Source organism: Schistocerca serialis, chromosome 8 (genome assembly GCF_023864345.2).
Source record: "Schistocerca serialis cubense isolate TAMUIC-IGC-003099 chromosome 8, iqSchSeri2.2, whole genome shotgun sequence".
NCBI classification, from domain to species: Eukaryota; Metazoa; Arthropoda; class Insecta; order Orthoptera; family Acrididae; genus Schistocerca; species Schistocerca serialis.
Window position 1 is genome coordinate 546,151,839 of NC_064645.1, and position 24,946 is coordinate 546,176,784.

A 24,946-nucleotide genomic window follows, 5' to 3' on the forward strand; every position below is an offset into this window, starting at 1 on the left:
GCAGCTGTCTAGCAGGGCCTCTAATCACTCCTTCGTACATTCGTTTGACTATTGAAAATGGCTCCAACAAGTCACCACTAGAAAACTCGGCTCTGTATCGCAATAACTCAAGATGTAAAGTAATACCACGATACTAAAAATATCAGGGACACCTTATCACAGATAAGACTGTCGTTAAGTCTTGTAAGCTCTAATTTATTGCAATAAATGACATACCTGAAATGTTACCAATCTCATTATTACGTCAGATAGGTAATGCACCTAGTACGTTTGTCGTATTCACGATTTCCTCTTCAAAGTAACATACAGTACTTATTATTTAACACAAAATGACATTAAAAATTTAAGTTATTCACGAGCAGTTAGTTGAGAATATGTATGAACTTCAAATGACACAACTAACCGTCTCGTTCTGCATATGGATTCAAACCCAGGTCATGCAGACTAAGATTTCATGACTGACGGAAACTAACAGTCATTCCTGACTAGGCATACAGAGAGTAATATACCTCCATTTTAGACAGTATCAGTTAGCAAATATCAACTTTAAATTACGTAACGTAAACATTGTTAACGGACGCGAATTCCTACCGAGCATCTATTGTCCCTGTTAACGAACTACGAGAGATGTTAAATATTGCTTCTTCACAGGTAACTTGAAATTCCGTGAGGTACAGCTTTGTGTTGGGCAGGGATTCGAACCCAGAACCTAATCGGATTGTTATCGAAGCACAATCAACTGTGAAATATCGGATTTTCTCGGCAGTAGCTAGATGTTTTAACTGAAATAACGTGACGAAACATTAACTTTTTGCTTCCCAGTACTCCAGCCCGGAACCTATTGCTGTTATATTCTAGAGAAAACGAACGTTAAATATGGATTTGTTACATCAGCAGTGACAAATGAGCATGTTTGAACTAGAAATAATATGACGAAGAGTTCAGTGCTGACTAGGAATCGAGCCCCACATACACCGTTGATGACTACACACAAAGAGACGATAGCTACCAAATTTTTCTCCACCAGCAGCTCGGAATAACATCTTTGAACTTACAGTGATCTCTCAAATAGTTCGGTGTCTCACTGGGATTCAAAACTGTCATATATCGTTAGCGTTAACAACGAATGAAAATTCGTTAAAAATCAAAATTATTATCCACCAGCAGACAGGTAATCTAATGCTATAGCCTGATAATACATAAAACTATAGTGCCGGGCCAGCATTGGAACCCATTCACGCGCAATATGTAGTCGAGCTGTGTTGTCACGAAGGGATCAAGTTCCACCTTACGGGCGGTCTGAGTTGCATTCCAAGTTCAGAACCAATTTTCAAAAAATGGTTCAAATGGCTCTGAGCACTGTCGTCGTCAGTCCCCTACAACTACTTAAACCTAACTAACCTAAGGACACCACATAAATCCATGCCCGAGGCAGGATTCGAACCTGCGACCGTAGTGGTTACACGGTTCCAGACTGAAGCGCCTAGAACCGCACGGCCACACCGTCCGGCAGAACCAATTTCAGCGACATACAAAAGCTCAAATAAAAGATGGAATAAGGGTCCTGTGACCCTACATAGCATTAGATTCGTCACTAGAAATAAATAACTAGTATAAGAAAGGTTACTGGTGATAGAGTTCCCACATTTCGCCACTCCTGACTTTATTGTTGTTCAACCTTACGTCTATTTGGTAGGGAAGGAATATCATGCTTAACGTGAATTTCAGAACACAATGCCATTATACCTTCTTCACTTGGCGTAGCCAAAAGAGATTACAATCAGTTTCTCCCTACTAAAATTCATTGGTAGAAGCTGGAATCGAACCCAGACCATCATCATAGGAAACTTATCACCAATCCAGCAAACCACCAACTGTATGACTCATTTTCTATCACAACACGGTTGCAGCACACTCGATAAGAATTCTGACACACAGGCTCCCTGTAGTGGTTTACAGCATGTTCAGTACATTCATTTACTTGGCTACCCAGTGCATACATTCGACTCTGGTTTGTAATCACCGAAATAAAATCACGTAACTGCCACTTACACAGAACTTCCAACAGTGTCGGATGCAGAAATTTAAACAGGAAGTGTCCCTTTCCAGTTGAGCTACTCTATTGCGCTATCTGTTAGCAGTGCAAAAGAAAAGCTGTAACTGTCAGTCTCTCAGAATTCTAGATTCGGCCATATGGAATATCTCACAGCACTGTGGAAAGCAGAGGTTCTGGAGAAAATGTTCTAGACTTCTGGAGGCGCACAAACTAGATGACAGCTAATAGCGTCTCGGTAAGTGGCACACACCGTAGCTAAGACGTCGCGGGTTCTATTGCATTCGCTGCTACATTTTTTACAACGCAATTCTGCTGTCTGCTGAAGTTACCAATTTAATGGAACTTTGAACAAAATTCCCTTCACTTCTCAACCTAAAATAGCTGCATGTGGAAAAAGGGCTAATTTCTGCTACATTTTGTTCTTTTCGGGTTTAATAGACGGCTAGGCAGCAGATGCATCTCGAAGCTTTTGTATTATGTATGGGGAGAGCGCATCATGCCAAAATAGTTAGAAAAGTATTTTCTACGTTAGCTGTCGTCTGGAAGTGGCATTTTATTCTTCTTCAAACCTTGTTTGACAACTTTAACTCAGAACAAGTTTTCTACATGCATATAATCAATAAACTGCATGTGCATTTTCAGACTGTCATAGATAACACCAGTGAATTCGCATATGTCGTTGATGATTAATTTCTCTCTCATGTTTAGTATTGTTTTAACAACACTAAAAGAAACCTTACGAAACAGCAAATGTGGCATTTCAGAAATAAAGTTACATATTCCTAGTGATCCAAAATTTGCTTGTCAGCAGCTGAACGAGGCGTTAACTGTTGTGCAGCATTGTCAGTTTTTCACCATTGCACTATGAGCTGAAAGTATTGTCTTGCGATTTTCTTATCTATGTTTGATCTGACTGCTTGTAGCTTTTTCACAGAAGGAATAAAAATGTTACATTCAGAAAGAATGGAACCACGAACCGTAACAGACGCTTTTTTAAAGGTCAGCACGTCACCACACAGCTAGCGAAGAGGTATATGTCCTGCAATCCTCTTACGAGGCCAATAGTGGCTAGAAGTCGTAAACCGCTATTTAAAGGACGAGTTTAGTTGCAATTTCCACATGCAACGACTTTCCTGGGCTCAAAACCGTAAATTTACACTCTTTTGTTACACCTCAAGCCATAATAACTCAGATTATTCAATGGAAATGACAGGAAAAATCAAGTGAACTTTGAGGCTTAATTCCGTGCACACCAGGAAGTAACTCGTCGATCACAGAGTTGCCAAATATACCTTGCCTTGTTGCCAAATCTCAGTTACAGTACTAGCGGGAAGAAGACGAACCGATGTGACCCAGCAGCGGGCTGGGAAGTGACTTTAGCTGGCCTCTGAAAGACGCGGCTGCTACGGCCTGGAGTACGTAATGCGTCTGATTCGCATTTCTGTAACTAGGTTTAGGGACTGGAGTGTAGTTACAAATAATACTCAGAACTGATTGCAAACTAAGCATCATAAATCAGTAACTCTCATAGTTGTTTTTATATTTCTTTTGTAACTGTACTCAAAACTAAGAAACACATTCACGGACGTTTTCGTCCCTCGCCGATAGTCGAGCACACCAAACAAATAAAAATAAAAAAGTATGTGTGTATGTGTGTGAGAGGGAGAGAGAGAGAGAGAGAGAGAGAGAGAGAGAGAGAGATAGAGAGAGAGAGAGAGACAGTAAAAAAGATAAAAAAGAATGAGAGAGACTGTAAACAATTTTTGTAAAGAAATTGAATACCAGTATGTTAAGGAATCTTTCATTAAAATAACACATTCCACAGCACTACCAAATGTCGTATTCATGATCCATGGAACAAGTATTAATATCATCCAATCTAATCATATTGCTGACTAGCCCTGAAGAGTCATGAATTACCAAATTTGTTTCCAATATCAGCAACGAAATCTAAACTTGAAAATAAAAGACGACAGCGTTTGTAATAAACCGGGACTCCTATTAAGACCATTTCATCCCTGTTAACTAACCACAAAAGATGTCTGATATACCTCCATTCAGAATTAACAAAGTGTATATGCATGTAAAGATGAAGTGCATGATGTGAAGTTCTGTGACGGAGGTACGAACCCAACACGTAATCGGATTGTTAACTAACAAAATCAAATGTTAAGCATCGGTTATTCTTGGCAGCTGCTAGGTGTTTTAATCTAAACTTAGGATACAAATTTTTGAGCCTGAGGGACAATCGAACCGCACTCCTATCGTTCTTCTTTATCGTCCACGAATATAGCTTAAGTATCAATTGCTTACTCACCCACAGTAAAAGGTGTGCGTGTTTGACCAGAAATTGTTGGCAACACATGAACAGACATTAAAAATACACGTTAATTTTTACTAGCAGTCCGGTGTGCACGTGATAGGGCTTGAAATGAAATTATGAATATTTTTGTACTGGATTAGGAATCGGACCCACATACTCACCTTTGGAGGAGACCTAGAGAAGATTGAAGTCTTGGAAAAAGGAACGAAATGATTGAACTATACGGTTCCGAGAGATTCAGATCCTCGAAAGAGGAAATACGAATTCGAATCACAGTCCAGCACCAAATTTTTCAACGTCTCTAGTTCAAACAAGTACAAGTAAAATAAGTGCCCTGCTTCTTTAAATGGCTATCGGTTCATCAAATAGAATAAAATTTTGTAATGTAAGGAAGTTTACTGGCGATAGTATTTCTGTTTGCAATGACTTCCGCCTATGTCATTTCTCAAAGCAAACCGGCTCTGTCCAATTGGGAATGAAGGAACGTGATGTTTAATGCGGATTCTGGATTATATCGTCTTTGTCTTGAGGTTACCAGAGGTAAAGAAAATCTGTTTGCGCCTCTTAAAAGTAAATGCCTGAACCCACGCATTGCACTTGTGATAGTTCGTTCCACCAGGCCATTGTGGCCACATTTCCCAGCCCCAGGAGTGTGCTGTAACGGATGATGTTCATAGCTTACAAAATTAGTCACGGCGGGAAAAAAGGGGGGGGGGCTATTAAATGGTTAAGTGTAAGCAAGCTTCTGACGCGGAGATTATGCTATTCTCACGTCAGCAGGATGTAAAGACTCTTCTAGGCATCATAGCCTCGATGTGAAGCCATTTTGAAAATTTCACAAATTCAGCATATTTCTTCGTTCGAGAAAATCCACTGTGAAGAGTAAAGTTACCGGATAAATCGATTATTATCGTCATTATTACTATCATTTTCTTCATACCGCTGCTGGAACACATGTGCTTGAAGATCATTTAAGGCCTTTTGGTCATTATAGAGTTAGTTGCCCAAGAACAGGTTCTTCCCCTGTCTACTGATTCCTTTTCATGTTAATATCAAACATCAGCAGTTACTCGTAGATTTCATTAAAACGAAAGTAATTGATGAAGACGTTACTTGAAAATAAAAACGCGCTGCCTTTCTCCATTTACTTGCGCCTAGAAATGGCTGTCGAATACTGCCAAACCAAAAGCCAAGGGATATTACTGCCTTCCGATATACGTCGCTGTCAGTTCTTCCATATGATTTGGTCGACGTGACCTGTATCAAGTTGTGTATGACACAGAATGTTTTAGATAATCAATTGTTTTCCTTTGCAGTAAACAGAAAGATTTTCATTCTAAGTTATCCAAGTTCAAAATTTTCGCAATATTAGTTCAAATTTAATATTCGCTTCCATAATGTAGGAAAGTATTTCACAGTTGCAAAACTCGCATCCGACTCACTGTCCTTACACTTAGTCTCTTCTTCTTCTTCTTCGGTTATCAACCCACAGGTTGGTTGGCAGCAGCACGCCATTCCGTTCTTTTGTCAACTTTCTTCTTCATATCTGCATAGGTCTGGCACCCGATGTCATTTATTACTTGTTGAATGTAGCTTAATCTAGGTCGTCCTCGGCGAGTTCTTCCTTCAATGATTCCTTCTAATATTCTCTTAATGAAATTGTTATGCCGTAAAATGTGACCTATGAAGGTTATTCTTCTTTTCTGTATATTTCGCCAAAGAGATCTGTTTTCTTTCACTCTTCTGAGGACATCTTCGTTTGTAGCCTTGTCTCGCCAGCTGATTTTTTCCATTCTCCGGTAGCACCACATTTCGAATGCCTCTAATCTTCTCTTTTCTTCTTTTCCACTAGTCCAAGTTTCACATCCGTAAAGGGCTGTACTCCACACATAGTCGCTGACCATAAATTCTAGCTCAGAGTGACACCAAATTAAGTAACCTAATGTAGCGAAAACTGTTTGCCAGTGCTCTCTCTCTCCGGAAAATACACAATTCACTCTTTGGGCTCCATACGTACACTGTAACAGTGATTTCTGTGTGTATGCAATGCATACGGATTGTAGAATTTAGTGGTGCTCTCTCTTCCACTTCTGTATACAATATGCCTGACTTAAAGAAGCCCTTCATCATTACAAGCCCTGGGCGTTGCAACATCATACTTACAACAGCAATGTGCTTATACTGACAACCTCACTGTTCGTTTGACGTGGTTTTGTAATCATTTAAATAAAACAACATGACCTTCCAGTGGGAGACATTTCGTCCCCCTTTTCCTCGTGTGAAAATTGTCAGTAAGCTTTTTGCCTTCCAACCAGCGAAATGCGGCAGAGTACGGCCGGTAAACGATTCACAAACCCTGATTTAGTGCCGTTAGGACGATTTCTTTAAACATTGGCGTAGCTAAAGTAATTTAGTTTCTTCTTAAATCGTCTTATGCAGCAACGTTCACAGATATCTCAAATAGGAAAAGCTCTTCATCCAGGTACGAAGGTTGTAAAACAAACTTCCCACAGTTTGTGTCAGGTTGATCTTTTCGTCTGATAGCACGGCGTAAGTATTTTGTCTAAGAGGTACTACAAGTAGTGTTCCTGTAGCTGTGGAAATCATTGGTTGAAAACGAGTTTAACGCCAGTGGGTATAGCACTGCTAAATACTCAAAATGATTATCAACCTAAGTCTCAGTTCATCCACAATCTGAGGCGCATTTGTAATATTGAAGCTAGACTGTGTATTCTTGTCTTCCTTGAGTGGGCATCGGAAGGCGTTTACACACACTTATACGAGGGTAATCCCAAAAGTAAGGTCTCCTAAGGGACACGCATGTGCCAACGCGGGCACAAATGAGAGATCTTTAATTTTAATGCTAAGCAGAGACCACAGTAGTAGCTGCATAGTGGCAAAGTGATAAAGAGCAAGAGAACGAATGCGAAGGTCTCAGGTTCAATCCCTCGTTAGGCTCACGATTTATATGTGCCATTTTGCACTTATCTCCCGTGAGGCAGTGTTTGTTGATGTGAAAAATGCCGAGTCGCACTGTGGTCCGAAAGCCACGTTAAGCTGTAGGTTCCCCTATTAACTGGCTAGGTAAGTTAACTCATTTGGTGTGACGTCATAAGCGAGTGACTGCGTGTGAGATCGCTCTCTAAGTTTTTACATATTTTAGGTTTCAAATACATATTTAGACTGTTTTTGTGATAATAGTTACTATATAAGTGACTTATTAGTGGTTTCTTCATTCACCTCTGCCTTTCTTGTGTTGTGACCTGATATTTGTGAGTGTTTCGTATCGAGCAACTTAACCTCTTACCTGTGTTTACATTCCGCGCTGACCAGATGCAGCTGTAGCGGCGCATCGAAAGCTAAGTACTAATTAATTGTGTGTGTATAGTGGTTTATTTAGGAACTTCAGTAGTCTTCAACCGGTGTTCTTGGTGTTTTCTGGTGAAATAATTTCAGAAGAACCTTTTGGGAACTGTTTTCAGTTTCGTTACTGTGTCATTAGACGTTTGATTCTCTTTCTGTATTAGTCTTTTGTTATATTCTAATTTGTTGTTTATTAATACTGTTAATAATAGTAGTTACGTCCCTTGTAGAGTAAGTTTGTGATTATTGTAGTCAGGTTTTTAACATCTTCTTGTTGTAGTAGCGGAACTTAGATAAAGTAGTTTTCTTGTTTCAATAAGCGTAAAATTTTACCATGAGTGAGAAGTGTGGGCTTTGCCGTAGGTTCGTGAGTAGTGGATTGCGGTGTGAGACTTGTTCGAAGTATTTTCACTGGGGGAATGCAGTGGGGAAGCCAGTGGGCATTCTGGTGAGATCCTCTCCTGGGACCGCAGGTTATGTAGCAAGAGTAAGTTGATAGAGGAGCAGGAGCGTAAGATCTGTGCCCTTCAGGTGCAGTTGAAAAACGCACAGGAGGAGCTAGATAGGATTAGGAGGGAGAAGGGGGTTGGGGAATGGGAGCTGGCTGTTGGCAAGAGATCTGCTAAGAGAAGAAGATTTTCAGATAGTTTTACTATTGGTGTTTGCAATAGATACGACCAACTGTCAGAGTCTAGTGGAGAGGAATCTCTAGTAGCTGTAGACGTAGGAAGTATGCAGCAGTCCTCAGCAGTTACGGTGGCTAGGACAGTTGCAAAATCTAAGAGGAAGAAGAAGGTTCTGCTGTTAGGTAGTTCTCATGGCAGAGGTGTAGGCCAGCAGTTGCAGGAAGTTTTGGGGAGTGAGTACTAGGTCACCAGGATTGCGAAGCCTAATGCAGGATTGGCTCAGGTGACTGTTAACATAGGGGGGTTATTTAGGGATTTTACTGAAGAGGACCAGGTAGTGATTGTGGGTGGGGCTGGTAATAGTATTGATAGGGATGGGGAGTATGAGATAGATGGTGACCTGGAGAAGAAAGCCACTCAGACTGGCAACACGAATGTGCATTTCGTGGAACTGTTTCAGCGTCACGATCGGCCTCATCTTAATGCAGCCGTCAGTCGTAATAACATGACTTGGGGGTGCGCTGATGACAGAAAGCATGGGTCACATTTCAGTGGTGTCGGTGGAGTCTATCAGCAGGACGGGGTTCACTAGACATGGCCTGCACCTCAATAGGTGTGAGAAGGGGAGGTTGGCAAAGCTTATGGGTCACAGCATAGGTGGGGGTGGTGGGATCACTCATGGGAAAATTCCTGCAGTAGTGGGTGTTAGAGCTGCACCTTTTTTAGATTGAAGTCAGCTGATAGGTATTCCTGCTTAAGGGAAGTCTCCCTAACAAAGGAACCGCTTTTGACAAAGCTTAGGTATCCGAGTAATGAGGGAATTAGTATATTTCATCAAAATATACAAGGTATTAGAGATAAACTTAGTGAATTGCTTATAGATGTTGAGTCTGAAATTATTGGTATATCTGAACACTTCTTAAATAAGGAATAATTCAGAGGCTTCCTTTACCAGGATAAAAGTTGACTGGCAGCTTTTCTAGGAGCTCTTTGCGGTGTGGGGGAGTAGCCATGTATGTGAAAAACGGCATCCCATTTGAGTCATTGATGTTTCAAAGTACTGCACTAAAAGGTGTTTGAATGTTGTGCCGGTGTGGTTAAATTTAATGGAGCTAAACTTCTAACTGTTGTTATTTGTAGATCCCCAGATTCCGATTTCACAACATTTTTGCTAAAGCTAGAGGAGGTTCTTGGTTCACTTTATAGGAAATACAAAAAGTTTGTTATATGTGGTGACTTCAACATTAATTGTCTAAGTGATTGTGCAAGGAAAAGGGTGCTGGTAGACCTTCTTAATTCATATAATCTTATGCAAACCGTATTCTTTCCAACGAGAGTGCAAGGGAACAATAGAACAACCATAGACAACATTTTTCTTCATTCCTCGTTATTAGAAGGGTATTCTGTTAGCAAAAAGGTGAATGGCCTTTCAGATCACGATGCACAAATTTTAACTCTAAAAGACTTTTGTGTTCCAACACATGCTAAATATAGTTATCAACTGTTTAGGAAAGCTGATCCAGTTGCTCTAGAGACCTTTGTAAACCTTATCAAGGATCAAGAGTGGCAAGATGTTTATAGCGCTGATTCAGTGGGTGATAAATATAATGCTTTTCTCAAAAATTTTCTCGTGCTCTTTGAAAGTTGCTTTCCGTTAGAACGTTCAAAACAGGGTACTAGCACAAACAGGCAGCCTGGGTGGCTGACTAGAGGGGTAAGAATATCTTGTGGAACAAAGTGGCAATTATATCAAAACGTTAGAAACAGGCAAAATCTAAATGCAGCAGCCCATTACAAGCAGTATTGTAAGGTGCTTAAAAATGTTATTAGGAAGACAAAAAGTATGTGGTATGCACATAGAATAGCTAAGTCTCAGGATAAAATTAAAACCATATGGTCAGTCGTAAAGGAAGTGGCTGGTCTGCAGAGACAGGTCGAGGATATAGAATCAGTGCGTAGTGGGAATATTCGTGTTACTGATAAGTCGCATATATGTACAGTACTTAATAATCACTTTCTGAGCATAGCAGGTGAAGTAAATAGAAACCTAATCCCAACAGGGAATCATATTGCGCTCTTAGAAAAAAGTGTTCCGAGACTGTTACCTGAAATGCTCCTCCATGATACTGACAAGAGGGAGATTGAGTTAATAATTAAATCACTAAAGACCAAGAACTCTCATGGATACAACGGGGTATCTAGCAGAATACTGAAGTATTGCTCTATGTATGTTAGCCCAGTACTTAGCCACATCTGTAACTTTTCCTTTAGGAGTGGAAGGTTTCCTGACCGATTAAAGTATTCGGTAGTGAAGCCACTTTATAAAAAGGGAGACAGGGATAATGTTGACAATTTTAGACCTATTTCTATGCCATCGGTGTTTGCTGAAGTTATCGAGAAGTTTGTATATACAGGGTTACTGCAGCATTTAAATTCACATAATTTGCTGTCAAATGTACAGTTTGGTTTCAGAAATGGTTTAACAACTGAAAATGCTATATTCTCTTTTCTCTGTGAGGTTTTGGACGGATTAAATAAATGGTTGCGAACGCTAGGTGTTTTCTTTGATTTAACGAATGCTTTTGACTGTGTTGACCACAAAATATTACTGCAGAAGTTGGACCATTAGGGAGTAAGGGGAGTGGCTTACAATTGGTTCGCCTCTTACTTTAAGAACAGAAAGCAGAAGGTAATTATCCGCAATATTGAGAATGGTAGTGATGTTCAGTCCTAATGGGGCACCATTAAGTGGAGCGTTCCCCAAGGATCGGTGCTGGGGCCACTGCTGTTTCTTATTTATATAAATGATATGCCTTCTAGCTTTACAGGTGATTCAAAAATATTTCTGTTTTCTGATGACACCAGCTTGGTAGTGAGGGATCTTGTGTGTAATATTGAAACAGTATCAAATAATGTAGTTCATGAAATAAGTTCATGGCTTGTGAAAAATAATTTGATGCTAAATCACAGTAAGACTCAGTTTTTACGGTTTCTAACTCACAATTCAACAAGAACCGATATTTTGATCAGACAGAAAGGGCATATTATAAGTGAGACGGAACAGTTCAAGTTCCTAGACGTTCGGATAGATAGTAAGCTGTTGTGGAAAGCCCATGTCCAGGATCTTGTTCAGAAACTAAATGCTGCATTATTTACCACTAGAACAGTATCTGAAATAAGTGACAGTTCAACACGAAAAGTAGTCTACTTCGCATATTTTCATTCGCTTATGTCGTATGGTATTATTTTTTGGGGTAATTCTTCTGATTCAAAGAGGGCATTTTTGGCTCAAAAACGGGTTGTTCAAGCTATATGTGATGTAAGTTCGAGAACCTCCTGTCGACCCCTATTCAATAGTCCGGGAATTCTGACATTGCCCTCACAGTATATATTTTCTTTAATGTCGTTTTTTGTTAGCAATATTAGCCTATTCCCAAGAGTTAGCAGCTTTCACTCAGTTAATACTAGGCAGAAATCAAATATGCATGTGGAATGCACTTCCTTGGCTCTGGTGCAGAAAGGAGTGCAGTATTCTGCTGCATCCATTTTCAATAAGCTACCACAAGAACTCAAAAATCTTAGCAGTAGCCCAAACTCTTTTAAGTCTAAACTGAAGAGTTTCCTCATGGCTCACTCCTTCTATTCTGTCGAGGAGCTCCTGGAAGAGCTAAAAAATTAAGCAAATTCCAGTGTTACATTGTTGATTTTCCTTATTTAAACTTACGACTTGTCGCCGGAATATGTTTTTTATATTTCATTTTATCTGTTTCTACTATAGTGTTATAATTTCATCTATTGACTCGTTCCATGACCATGGAGATTTCTCCTTAGTTTGGTCCCACGGAACAATAAATAAGTAAAAAAAAGGTCGGAGGTAAGCAACGGCATACCACCTCCAACAAGACCGTGCCTATTAAAGCACTGTGGTGTTCAAACCACTCTTCCGACATAACTGCTTTGATCTTCGGGGTATTAACATTTTCGTGCTTTCATGCTGTAGCTTTGATACCAGCAAACGTAAGGAACCGGTCGAGCACTGTCACCGTTCGAGTTGTAAAGGTGGTAGACGACGATGCTGTTGACCCCAGTTACAGTCTTGGTCATGGCCATGTTTCAGTCGAATACCTCCATGTGACTTTCTGCGTATTTCAAGATATACTTTAATACACTTGGTACGTGTCCAAATTGATGTCTGATAGAGCTGTATTTAGCAACATGAGTCAGATATGTTTTCCGTGCGATATATCGGACAACACGTCAGTGCAGCTAGATTTCGTTTGTGTGATGCGCATAGTGCAAGAAATATTTGTGTTTTGCTTGATTCTGTGATAGGTTTCACCCCACTGAATTCAAGAAAGCTCACGAACAGACTGTCAATAACTGGAATTACGCAATAATACGCTTAAAAGTTGTATTTTTGCATTATGTGTCCCAATGAAAATAACAGTAAACAGGTTATATGCCTACTTGCTTATTATTCGCGCTTCTCCATGCTTTCTTAAAAAAATAAAAATAAAAAGAGAGAGACAGAGAGAGAAAACAGAAATGTATTTCAAATATCAGCTCGGTGACGCCGTGTTCGTCTCGTGATTGATAGGTAATATCTCGTTGTACTAGCGATATGTATGGCTAAAAGGTTCTTTCTTTTCTCTCTGCAACCAACCAGAACAGAATTCAGTAACAAAGTGGTAAGAACACCTATGCAATGCGCCAATTAAACACTCAGCTTATCTTGGTTATTTTGTTAATCGTCTGTAATGCAGTAACATCCTTGATTACTAATTAATTATTACTACCATTTATTGTTATTCGTCACCTCACAACAGCTTCCCTATCACTCATTGCTGCCGATGCATGTAACGAATGGATCAGGATGAATGGAATATGTGATGTTTCGTCACGGAGAATATACACATTTACCTCGGCACCCTGTGTTCAGGGTAATATGAAAATCTCAATAAGAGAAGACGACAACGGGAAGCCGGTGATGCAGGCAATAACACCCAACTATTTCTGTCGCCTTAATACCATAACGAGTGGACTGTGATTCGAATTCGTATCTCCTCCTTCGAGGATCTGAATCTGTCGGAACAGTGTAGTTCATTCATTTCGTTCCTTTTTCCAAGTCTGCAATCTTCTCAAGGTCTCCTCCAAAGGTAAGTATGCGCGTCCGATTCCTGATCCAGTACAAAATTATTCATAATTTCATTTCAAGTCCTAACACGTGCACGCTGGTCTGCTGGTGAAAATTAAGGTGTATTTCTAATGTCTGTTCATGTGTTGCCAACAATTTCTGGTTAAACACGCACACGTCTTACTGTGGGTGAGTAAACAATTGATACTTAATCTATATTCGTGGACGATAAAGAAGAACGATAGGAGTGCGGTTCGATTGTCGCTCAGGCACAGAAATTTGTATCCTTATTTTAGATTCGTACCTCCGTCACAGAAATTCACATCATGCACTTCATCTATACATGCATACACACTTTGTTACTTCTGAATGGAGGTATATCAGACATCTTTCGTGGTTAGTTAACAGGGATGAAAGGGTCTTAATAGGAGTCCCTGTTTATTACAAAAACTGTCGTCTTTTATTTTCAAGTTTAGATTTGGACACTGATATTGGCAAAAATTTCGGTAATTCATGACTCTTCAGGGCTAGTCAGCAATATGATATGATTAGATTAGATGAGATAATACTTGTTCCATGGATCATGAGTACGACATTTCGTAATGATGTGGAATGTGTTATTTTAATGAAAGATTTCTTTACAAAAATTTTCGATCTCATTCATTTTATCTTTATTTCTGTCTGTCCGTCTGTCTCTCTCTCTCTCTCTCTCTTTCACACACACACACACACACACACACACACACACACACACACACACATACTTTTTTATTTTTATTTGTTTGGTATGCTCGCCTATCGGTGAGGCACGAAAATGTCCGTGAATGACTTTCTACGTTTTGAGTACAGTTGCAAAAGAAATATAAAAACAACTATGAGAGTTACTGATTTATGATGCTTAGTTTGCAGTCAGTTCTGAGTATTATTTGTGACTACACTCTAGTCCCTAAAGCTGGTTACAGAAATGGGAATCAGACTCATTACGTATTCCAGGCCGTAGCAGCTGCGTCTTTCAGAGGCCAGCCATGGTCACTTCCCAGCCCGCTGTTGGGTCACATCGGTTCGTCTTCTTCTTGCTGGTACTGTAACTGAGATTTGGCAACAAGGCAAGGTATATTTGGCAACTCTGTGATCGACGAGTTACTTCCTGGTGTGCACGGAATTAAGCCTCAAAGTTCACTTGATTTTTCCTGTCATTTACATTGAATAATCTGAGTTATTATGGCTTGAGGTGTAACAAAAGATTGTAAATTTACGGTTTTGAGCCCAGGAAAGTCGTTGCATATGGTAATCGCAACTAAACTCGTACTTTAAATAGCGGTTTACGACTTCTAGCCAGTATTGGCCTCGTAAGAGAATTGCGGGACACATCCCTCTTCGCTAGCTCTGTGGTGGCGTGCTGACCTCTGAAAAAGCGTCTGTTACGGTTCGTGGTTCCATTCTCTCTGAATATAACGTTTTTATTCCTTCTGTGAAAAATCTACAAGCAGTCAGATCAAACATAGATAAGAAAATCGCAAGAAAATACTTTCAGCTCATAGTGCAACGGTGAAAAACTGACAATGCTGCACAACAGTTAACGCTTCGTTCCGCTGTTGACAAGCAAATTTTGGATCTCTAGGAATATGTAACTTTATTTCTGAAATGTTACATTTGCAGTTTCGTAAGGTTTCTTTTAGTGTTGTTAAAACAGTACTAAACATGAGAGAGAAATTAATCATCAACGATATATGCGAATTCCCTGATGTTATCTATGACAGTCTGACAATGCACATCCAGTTCATTGATTACATGTATGTAGAAAACTTGTTCTGATTTAAAGTTGTCAAACAAGGTTTGAAGAAGAATAAAATGCCACTTCCAGACGACAGCTAATGTAGAAAATTCTTTGCTGTCTATTTTGGCACGATGCTCTCTCCCCATACATAATACAAAAGCTTCGAGATGCATCTGCCGACTGGCTGTCTATTAAACCTGAAAAGAACAAAATGTAGCAGAAATTAGCCCTTTTTCCACATGCAGGTATTTTGGTTGAGAAGTGAAGGGAATTTTGTTCAAAGTTCCATTAAATTGGTAACTTCAGCAGACAGCAGAATTGCGTTGTAAAAAATGTAGCAGCGAATGCAACAGAACCCGCGACGTCTTAGCTACGGTGTCGACACTTACCGAGACGCTACTAGCTGTCATCTAGTTTGAGCGCCTCCAGAAGCCTAGAACAGTTCCTCCAGAACTTCCGCATTCCACATTGCTGTGAGATAAACGATATGGCCGGATCTAGACTTCTGAGAGACAGACAGTTACAGCTTTTCTTTTGCTCTGCAAACAGACTGCGCAATAGAGTAGCTCAACTGGAAAGGAACACTTCCTATTTAAATTTCTGCATCCTACACTGTTGGAAGTTCTGTGTAGGTGGCAGTTACGTGATTTTATTTCGGTGATTACAAAATAGAGTCGAATGTATGCACTGGGTAGCCGAGGCAGCTAGTTCATGGCGATTCGGTCAACCAAGTAAATGAATGTACTGAACATGCTGCAAACCACTACAGGAAGCCTGTGTGTCAGAATTCTTATCGAGTGTGCCGCAACTGTGTTATGATAGAAAATTAGTCATACAGAAGAGGCGTTGGTGGTCTGTTGGATTGGTGATAAGTTTACTATGATGATGGTCTGGGTTCGATTCAAGCTTCTGCCAATGAATTTTAGTAGGGATAAACTGATTGTAATCTCTTCTGGCTACGCCAAGTGAAGAATGTATAATGGCATTGTGTTCTGAATTTCACGTTAAGCATGATATTTCTTCCCTAGCAAATAGATGTAAGGTTGAACAACAATAAAGTCAGGAGTGGCGAAATGTGGGAACTCTATCACCAGTAACCTTTCTTATACTAGTTATTTATTCCTAGTGACGAATCTAATGCTATGTAGGGTCACAGGACCCTTATTCCATCTTTTATTTGAGCTTGTGTATGTCGATGAAATTGGTTCTACCGGACGGTGTGGCCGTGCGGTTCTAGGCGCTTCAGTCTGGAACCGCGTAACCACTACGGTCGGAGATTCGAATCCTGCCTCGGGCATGGATGTATGCGGTGTCCTTAGGTTAGTTAGGTTTAAGTAGTTGTAGGGGACTGACGACGACAGATGTTAAGTCCCATAGTGCTCAGAGCCATTTGAACCATTTTTTGAAAATTGGTTCTGAACTTGGAATGCAACTCAGACTGCCCGTAAGGTGGAATTTGATCCCTTCGTGACAACACAGTTCGACTACATATTGCGCGTGAATGGGGTCCAATGCTGGCCTGCCACTTAAGTTTTCATTATGTATTATCAGGTTCTAGCATGAGATTACCTGTCTGCTGATGGATAATAATTTTGATTGTTAACCGCTAACGATATCTGACAGTTTTGACTCCCTGTGAGACACAGGACTATTTGAGAGATCACTGTAAGTTCAAGGATGTTACTCCGAGCTGCTGGTGGAGAAAAATTCGGTAGCAATCGTCTCTTTGTGTGTAGTCAACAACGGTATATGTGGGGTTCGATTCCCAGTCAGCACTGAATTCTTCGTCATATTATTTCTAGTTCAAACATGTTCACATGTCACTGCTGATGTAACAAATCCATATTTAACGTTCGTTTTCTCTAGAATATAACAGCGATAGGTTCCGGGCTGGAGTACTGGGAAGCAAAAAGTTAATATTTCGTCACGTTACTTCAGTTGAAACATCTAGCTACTGCCGAGAAAATCCGATATTTCACAGTTGATTGTGCTTCGATAACAAACCGATTAGGTTCTGGGTTCGAATTCCTGCCCAACACAAAGCTGTACCTCACGGAATTTCACGTTACCTGTGAAGAAGCAATATTTAACATCTCTCGTAGTTCGTTAACAGGGACAATAGATGCTCGGTAGGAATTCGCGTCCGTTAACAATGTTTACGTCATGTAATTTAAAGTTGATATTTGCTAACTGATACTGTCTAAAATCGAGGTATATCACCCTCTGTATGCCTAGTCAGGAATGACTGTTAGTTTCCGTCAGTCATGAAATCTTAGTCTGCATGACCTGAGTTTGAATCCATATGCAAAACGAGACGATTAGTTGTGTCATTTGAAGTTCATACATATTCTCAACTAGCTGCTCGTGAATAACTTAATTTTTTAATGTCATTTTGTGTTAAAAAACATGTACTGTATGTTACTTTGAAGAGGTAATCGTGAATACGAAGAACTTACTAGGTGCTTTACCTATCTGACGTAATAATGAGAGTGGTAGCATTTCAGGTATGTCATTTATTGCAATAAATTAGAGCTTTCAAGACTTAACGACAGTCTTATCTGTGATAAGGTGTTCCCTGATATTTGCAGTATGGTGGTATGACTTTACAGTTTGAGTTATAGCGTTACAGATCCGAGTGTTCTAGGGGTGAGTCATTTTCAATAGTCAAACGACTGTACCAAGGAGCGATTAGAGGACCGGCTAGTCAGCTGCGTTATGCTGGCTGCATGCGAATCAGGTGAAATGCAATTCAGGTCGTTCGGATACTTTTGAGTACGACTGTACAACAGGCAGCAATGTGATAATTTACTAAGTAAAACTTTATAAGCCTCAGTCTTAAGAACTTTTAATTTTGAAGTTGGCAACAACTTATTAATAAGCAGTTTTAATAGGAAAATTATTTTCAGCAAGTATCATTTAATTCACTCTCTTGCCACATTAACTTTAAATTTCTTTTTACTGTGTTCAACAGGCATTAATTAGCAAAACACTGGGCTTTAAAGCTCTTTCAGTAAGGACACTCGGTAATCACTTTAGTTCAAACAGAGAGGAACCTGAGAGGTGTTATGATAAGGAAAAGAATCAAGGTAGGTACATAAATTCAGTTATAAATTACCTTATATTTGAGCACACTAACACACCCAATAAGCTGATCCTTCACTGTACATTATTATAGTGTTCCGTTACAGTGATTGTGCAATGTGGTGGCAGTTGCATGTTTGTAGGTGGATTTGCAGGTAGAATTGCTGGACTCTGTCATTTCTTGGTGGCGATGATAGATACCAATTCCAGAATAGTTACAGCTGTTTATCCATCCATTCGAGGCATTAGAAAGCGTCAGGAAAAGCCTCTTTCGGAACCAGCACAATATACAACTTTTACATGGGCAGTTCACAGTTTGGTAGCTCGTCCCGCACTGACTCTTGAAACACATTTTCTACCCAGGCCAACCACAATTTGCGCGCGCTACACAGTTCCGTTCCCGAGGGGAACCACAACACCATTTATATACAAATAACTAAGTAGCCTAAGTGAGGATCAGCAATTTACATAACAGTAAGCAAACACGTTAATTAAAACAGAACATTTGCACATATGGACATTTCTAAATAAAATTATTTAATCCTAAAGATACCCAAAGATATTATATGAGGAAGACAAAACATATAATTTGCTTCCTACACTCTACAAGACATCAAAGTTTTTTACAAAGAAAGGAGTATACAATTTTGGGTTATCGATTCAATCAAACACATTTACAGAAGCTCGAAGATGTAACATTAAATAAAATAAAAGGCAAAATAAATCAGTAGAGTATCAGAGCTATGGTGTTACAAACTGTGCTGCTTACAGCTCTACGACAACTCAAAATTACTTACCAGCTGCATGTAGCACAAACGGCAGTATGTTGAGAAGAGATAGTGGGTGGGAGAAGGAATATTAATTAAGGAATAACACAGCGTTGTGCCTGACCAACCCGAATAGCCGAACGTGTTAGAGACTCCGTTTTCGTGCACGGGGAGACGTGACCCCCTGCTTCGGATCCGTCTAGCGTATTAACAGCTGCGGCCCGAGCGCCGACCAGCCCTGATATGATTTTACGATGAAATGAATACCCCTAGCTACATACAGGCGTTGATATAAATCAACGGCGACAGATAAAAATGTGTGCTCCGACCGGGGATCTTCCGCTTACATGGCAGATGCTCTATCCATCTGAGACACCGAGGATACAGAGGATAGTGCAACTCCAGGGACTTATCTCTGGCACGCCTCCCGTGACACCCACACTCCAAACTCATTGTCCCGCACTATATTCATATTGCCCCTGCCCATTACAATTACTCGCGGCTTGTTGCCGATTCCCGTAAGAGTTCAGGCACTGTGCATCCGCACAGAAGAAGATAGTCAAATGGCCGGTGACCCTTTATTTATATATATATATATATATATATATATATATATATATATATATATGAAGATGGTATCTCTTCTTCCGGACATGTCCGAAGAACAGACACCACCTTCCTATATGTACTGATATGATGTGTAGGCGGTTTCCCACATCAGGTAATGAATACCGCGATGTCAACCACTCCTTGCCTCACGTACACGACACACCAACATTTAGGACAGGATCTCAGTTGCGCATGTCACTAACAGACAGACGCAGACTGATGGGGTCCACAGACTCCTTCCCGGGAGAGTAATAGAGTTAGGATGGACACCCGGCAGCCAACTTCCCAACAGCAGGTTCCAAACCCATATAAAAATGCCAATGGCATAGCAAAACAGGACGAGGCAAAGATGAAGAAGAAATCAAGGCTGATTCAGCAATTTTCTACTACTGCTTTTCAGGTCGTAAATATAAATTGTATTAAAATATATAGAAATTTTTAAAGCACAAATTGATATTCCCTTAGAAGGTAGCATAAAAATGAAAAGAACTTTGAACATTCACTAAAGAAGAAGAATGGATAACGAGGTGAAAAACGCTATGCGAAAATATAAGAGGTCAAATGGAAACGAGAGAGATGGAGAATATGTAAGTAAACTGTTTATTGTTTCCAAAGTAATTGCCAAAACTCTTAATGCATTTATCCCGCCATGCCTACCGAACCATGCTTGTACCCAGGCTTTATCCGAAGGAAATAAATGGCCACAAATGTCTTTCTTGAGGACACAAAAAATACTGAAATCGCGTGGGGTGAAATTGGCACTTTACTCAGAAGGTGTACGGGCTTGCCAGTGAATCTTCTGGAACATAGTCTAAACAACCTTGGCGACATGTGTGACAAAAATTGAATTGCGCCATCAAGTACACACGCCCAGGATTGTTGACGGAGGGCACCACTGTGCTGCAGGACAACCCCGCTCGCTACGCTGTCGCAAAAATTTTTCCTCGCAGACAATGACCGCCTTATATCATATCACTGACTGTATTAAGGGTCTACCCGTGGTCTAGGGGTAGCGTCTTTGATTCATAATCAAAACGTTTTCGGTCCCGGGTTCGATCCCCGCCACTGCCTAAATTTTGATAAATAATGAGCATTGGCGGCCGAAGACTTCCGGCATAAGGAGTCAGCCTCATTCTGCCAACGGCCTTGTCAAAGAGGGCGGAGGAGTGGATAGAGGTTCAGGGCACTCTCTTGTCCTAGGGGCGGGAAATTGCCCCTAAAGGCGGAAGAATCAGCAATGATCAACGACATGAGGATGCAGAAGGCAATGGAAACCACTGCATTAAAGACACGAAACGTGTATTCACAGGACATGTGGCCTGTAATTGAAGAAGTGACATGATGATCTCTCCATTGGCAAAAGACTCCGGAATAGTCCCCCATTCGGATCTCCGGGAGGGGGCTGCCAAGGGGGAGGTTACCATGAGAAAAAGATTGAATAATCAACGAAAGGATAACGTTCTACGAGTCGGGGCGTGGAATGTCAGAAGCTTGAACGTGGTAGGGAAACTAGAAAATCTGAAAAGGGAAATGCAAAGGCTCAAACTAGATATAGTAGGGGTCAGTGAAGTGAAGTGGAAGGAAGACAAGGATTTCTGGTCAGATGAGTATCGGGTAATATCAACAGCAGCAGAAAATGATATAACAGGTGTAGGATTCGTTATGAATAGGAAGGTAGGGCAGAGGGTGTGTTACTGTGAACAGTTCAGTGACCGGGTTGTTCTAATCAGAATCGACAGCAGACCAACACCGACAACAATAGTTCAGGTATACATGCCGACGTCGCAAGCTGAAGATGAACAGTATGAACAGTGTATGAGGATATTGAAAGGGTAATACAGTATGTAAAGGGGGACGAAAATCTAATAGTCATGGGCGACTGGAATGCAGTTGTAGGGGAAGGAGTAGAAGAAAAGGTTACAGGAGAATATGGGCTTGGGACATGGGATGAAAGAGGAGAAAGACTAATTGAGTTCTGTAACAAGTTCAGCAAGTAATAGCGAATACCCTGTTCAAGAGTCACATGAGGAGGAGGTATACTTGGAAAAGGCCGGGAGATACGGGAAGATTTCAATTAGATTACATCATGGTCAGACAGAGATTCCGAAATCAGATACTGGATTGTAAGGCGTACCCAGGAGCAGATATAGACTCAGATCACAATATAGTAGTGATGAAGAGTAGGCTGAAGTTCAAGACATTAGTCAGGAAGAATCAATACGCAAAGAAGTGGGATACGGAAGTACTAAGGAATGACGAGATACGTTTGAAGTTCTCTAACGCTATAGATACAGCAATAAGGAATAGCGCAGTAGGCAGTACAGTTGAAGAGGAATGGACATCTCTAAAAAGGGCCATCACAGAAGTTGGGAAGGAAAACATAGGTACAAAGAAGGTAGCTGCGAAGAAACCATAGGTAACAGAAGAAATACTTCAGTTGATTGATGAAAGGAGGAAGTACAAACATGTTCCGGGAAAATCAGGAATACAGAAATACAAGTCGCTGAGGAATGAAATAAATAGGAAGTGCAGGGAAGCTAAGACGAAATGGCTGCAGGAAAAATGTGAAGACATCGAAAAAGATATGTTTGTCGGAAGGACAGACTCAGCATACAGGAAAGTCAAAACAACCTTTGGTGACATTAAATGCAACGGTGGTAACATTAAGAGTGCAACGGGAAATCCACTGTTAAATGCAGAGGAGAGAGCAGATAGGTGGAAAGAATACATTGAAAGCCTCTATGAGGGTGAAGATTTGTCTGATGTGATGGAAGAAGAAACAGGAGTCGATTTAGAAGAAATAGGGGATCCAGTATTAGAATCGGAATTTGAAAGAGCTTACGGTCAAATAAGGCAGAAGGGATAGATAACATTTTATCAGAATTTCTAAAATCATTGGGGGAAGTGGCAACAAAACGACTATTCACGTTGGTGTGTAGAATATATGAGTCTGGCGATATACCATCTGACTTTCGGAAAAGCATCATCCACACAGTTCCGAAGAAGGCAAGAGCTGACAAGTGCGAGAATTATCGCACAATCAGCTTAACAGCTCATGCATCGAAGCTGCTTACAAGAATAATATACAGAAGAATGGAAAAGAAAATTGAGAATGCGCTAGGTGAAGATCAATTTGGCTTTAGGAAAAGCAAAGGGACGAGGGAGGCAATTCTGACGTTACGGCTAATAATGGAAGCAAGGCTAAAGAAAAATCAAGACACTTTCATAGGATTTGTCGACCTGGGAAAAGCGTTCGACAATATAAAATGGTGCAAGCTGTTCGAGATTCTGAAACATGTAGGGGTAAGCTATAGGGAGAGACGGGTCATATACAATATGTACAACAACCAAGAGGGAATAATAAGAGTGGACGATCAAGAACGAAGTGCTCGTATTAAGAAGGGTGTAAGACAATAATACAAGGCTGTAGCCTTTCGCCCCTACTCTTCAATCTGTACATCGAGGAAGCAATGATGGAAATAAAAGAAAGGTTCAGGAGTGGAATTAAAATACAAGGTGAAAGGATATCAATGATACGATTCGCTGATGACATTGCTATCCTGAGTGAAAGTGAAGAAGAATTAAATGATCTGCTGACCGGAATGAACAGTCTAATGAGTACACAGTATGGTTTGAGAGTAAATCGGAGAAAGACGAAGGTAATGAGAAGTAGTAGAAATGAGAACAGCGAGAAACTTAACATCAGGATTGATGGTCACGAAGTCAATGAAGTTAAGGAATACTGCTACCTAGGCAGTAAAATAACCAATGACGGACGGAGCGAGGAGGACATCAAAAGCAGACTCGCTATGGCAAAAAAGGCATTTCTCGCCAAGAGAAGTCTACTAATATCAAATACCGGCCTTAATTTGAGAAAGAAATTTCTGAGGATGTACGTCTGGAGTACAGCATTGTATGGTAGTGAAACATGGACTGTGGGAAAACCGGAACAGAAGAGAATCGAAGCATTTGAGATGTGGTGCTATAGACGAATGTTGAAAATTGGGTGGACTGATAAGGTAAGGAATGAGGAGGTTCTACGCAGAATCGGAGAGGAAAGGGATATGTGGAAAACACTGATAAGGAGAAGGGACGGGATGATAGGACATCTGCTAAGACATGAGGGAATGACTTCCATGCTACTGGAGGGAGCTGTAGAGGGCAAAAACTGTAGAGGAAGACAGAGAATGGAATACGTCAAGCAAATAAATGAGGACGTAGGTTGCAATTGCTACTCTGAGATGAAGAGGTTAGCACAGGAAAGGAATTCGTGGCGGGCCGCATCAAACCAGTCAGTAGACTGATGACCAAAAAAAAGAACTGTATCAACTGTAATGGCGCCAGACGCTGTGGTCGAGTGGTTCTAGGGGCTTCAGTCCGGAACCGTGCTGCTGTAAGGGGCGCAGGTTCGAATCCTGCCTCGGGCATGGATGTGTGTGATGTCCTTAGGTTAGTTAGGTTTAAGTTGTTCTAAGTTCTAGGGGACTGATGACCTCAGATGTTAAGTGTCACAGTGCTCAGACCCATTTGAACTATTATGGCGATTACTTTTGAAATAATAAACAATTCACTTACTTTTTTTTAAGTCTGTCTGGTTTTCATTTGACTGACACTTATATGTTTCTGCCTGAACTGTGATTTGTGCAGCGGAATCCGTCTATTCCAGAATGTGCAGTCCGGGCGCGTTATGTGTTGTAGTGTCAATGTTATTTAAATTTATTTGTCGACCATCAACATATAAACCACTGGTTCAAGATTAGCTTAAAAATATTGTTTCTGGTTCTTTCGTCACCAAAGAAAGAGGGAAAAGCAGGTAGGAGAATAGGAAGACTGACGACAGTGATTTGATTCTTCAATTTTAACTGTAGTCAAATAATTTTTAGCGTTTTAGCACGGACACTTAAATAAGATCATTTACACACGAACGTGCGAAATCGAAAAGTTAGAGAACGAAGGATCAGAACATCAAAGCTAATCAATAGAACTGAAATAAGAATAAAGACTATTAAGTGATTTACAGTGAAGCGCATGACGACATCGCGTCTTTATCACAATACATCACTGTTGGAAAGATGGTCGTAGGGCTTCGTTGTCGACTTTGGCTGAGATTGTGTCTACACTGGAACGTCTGCCGACGTATTCATTTCCCCATCGACATAGGCAATAAGTGTCATCAATTGCGCCATGTGTTTCAAGGGTCGTAGCTGACA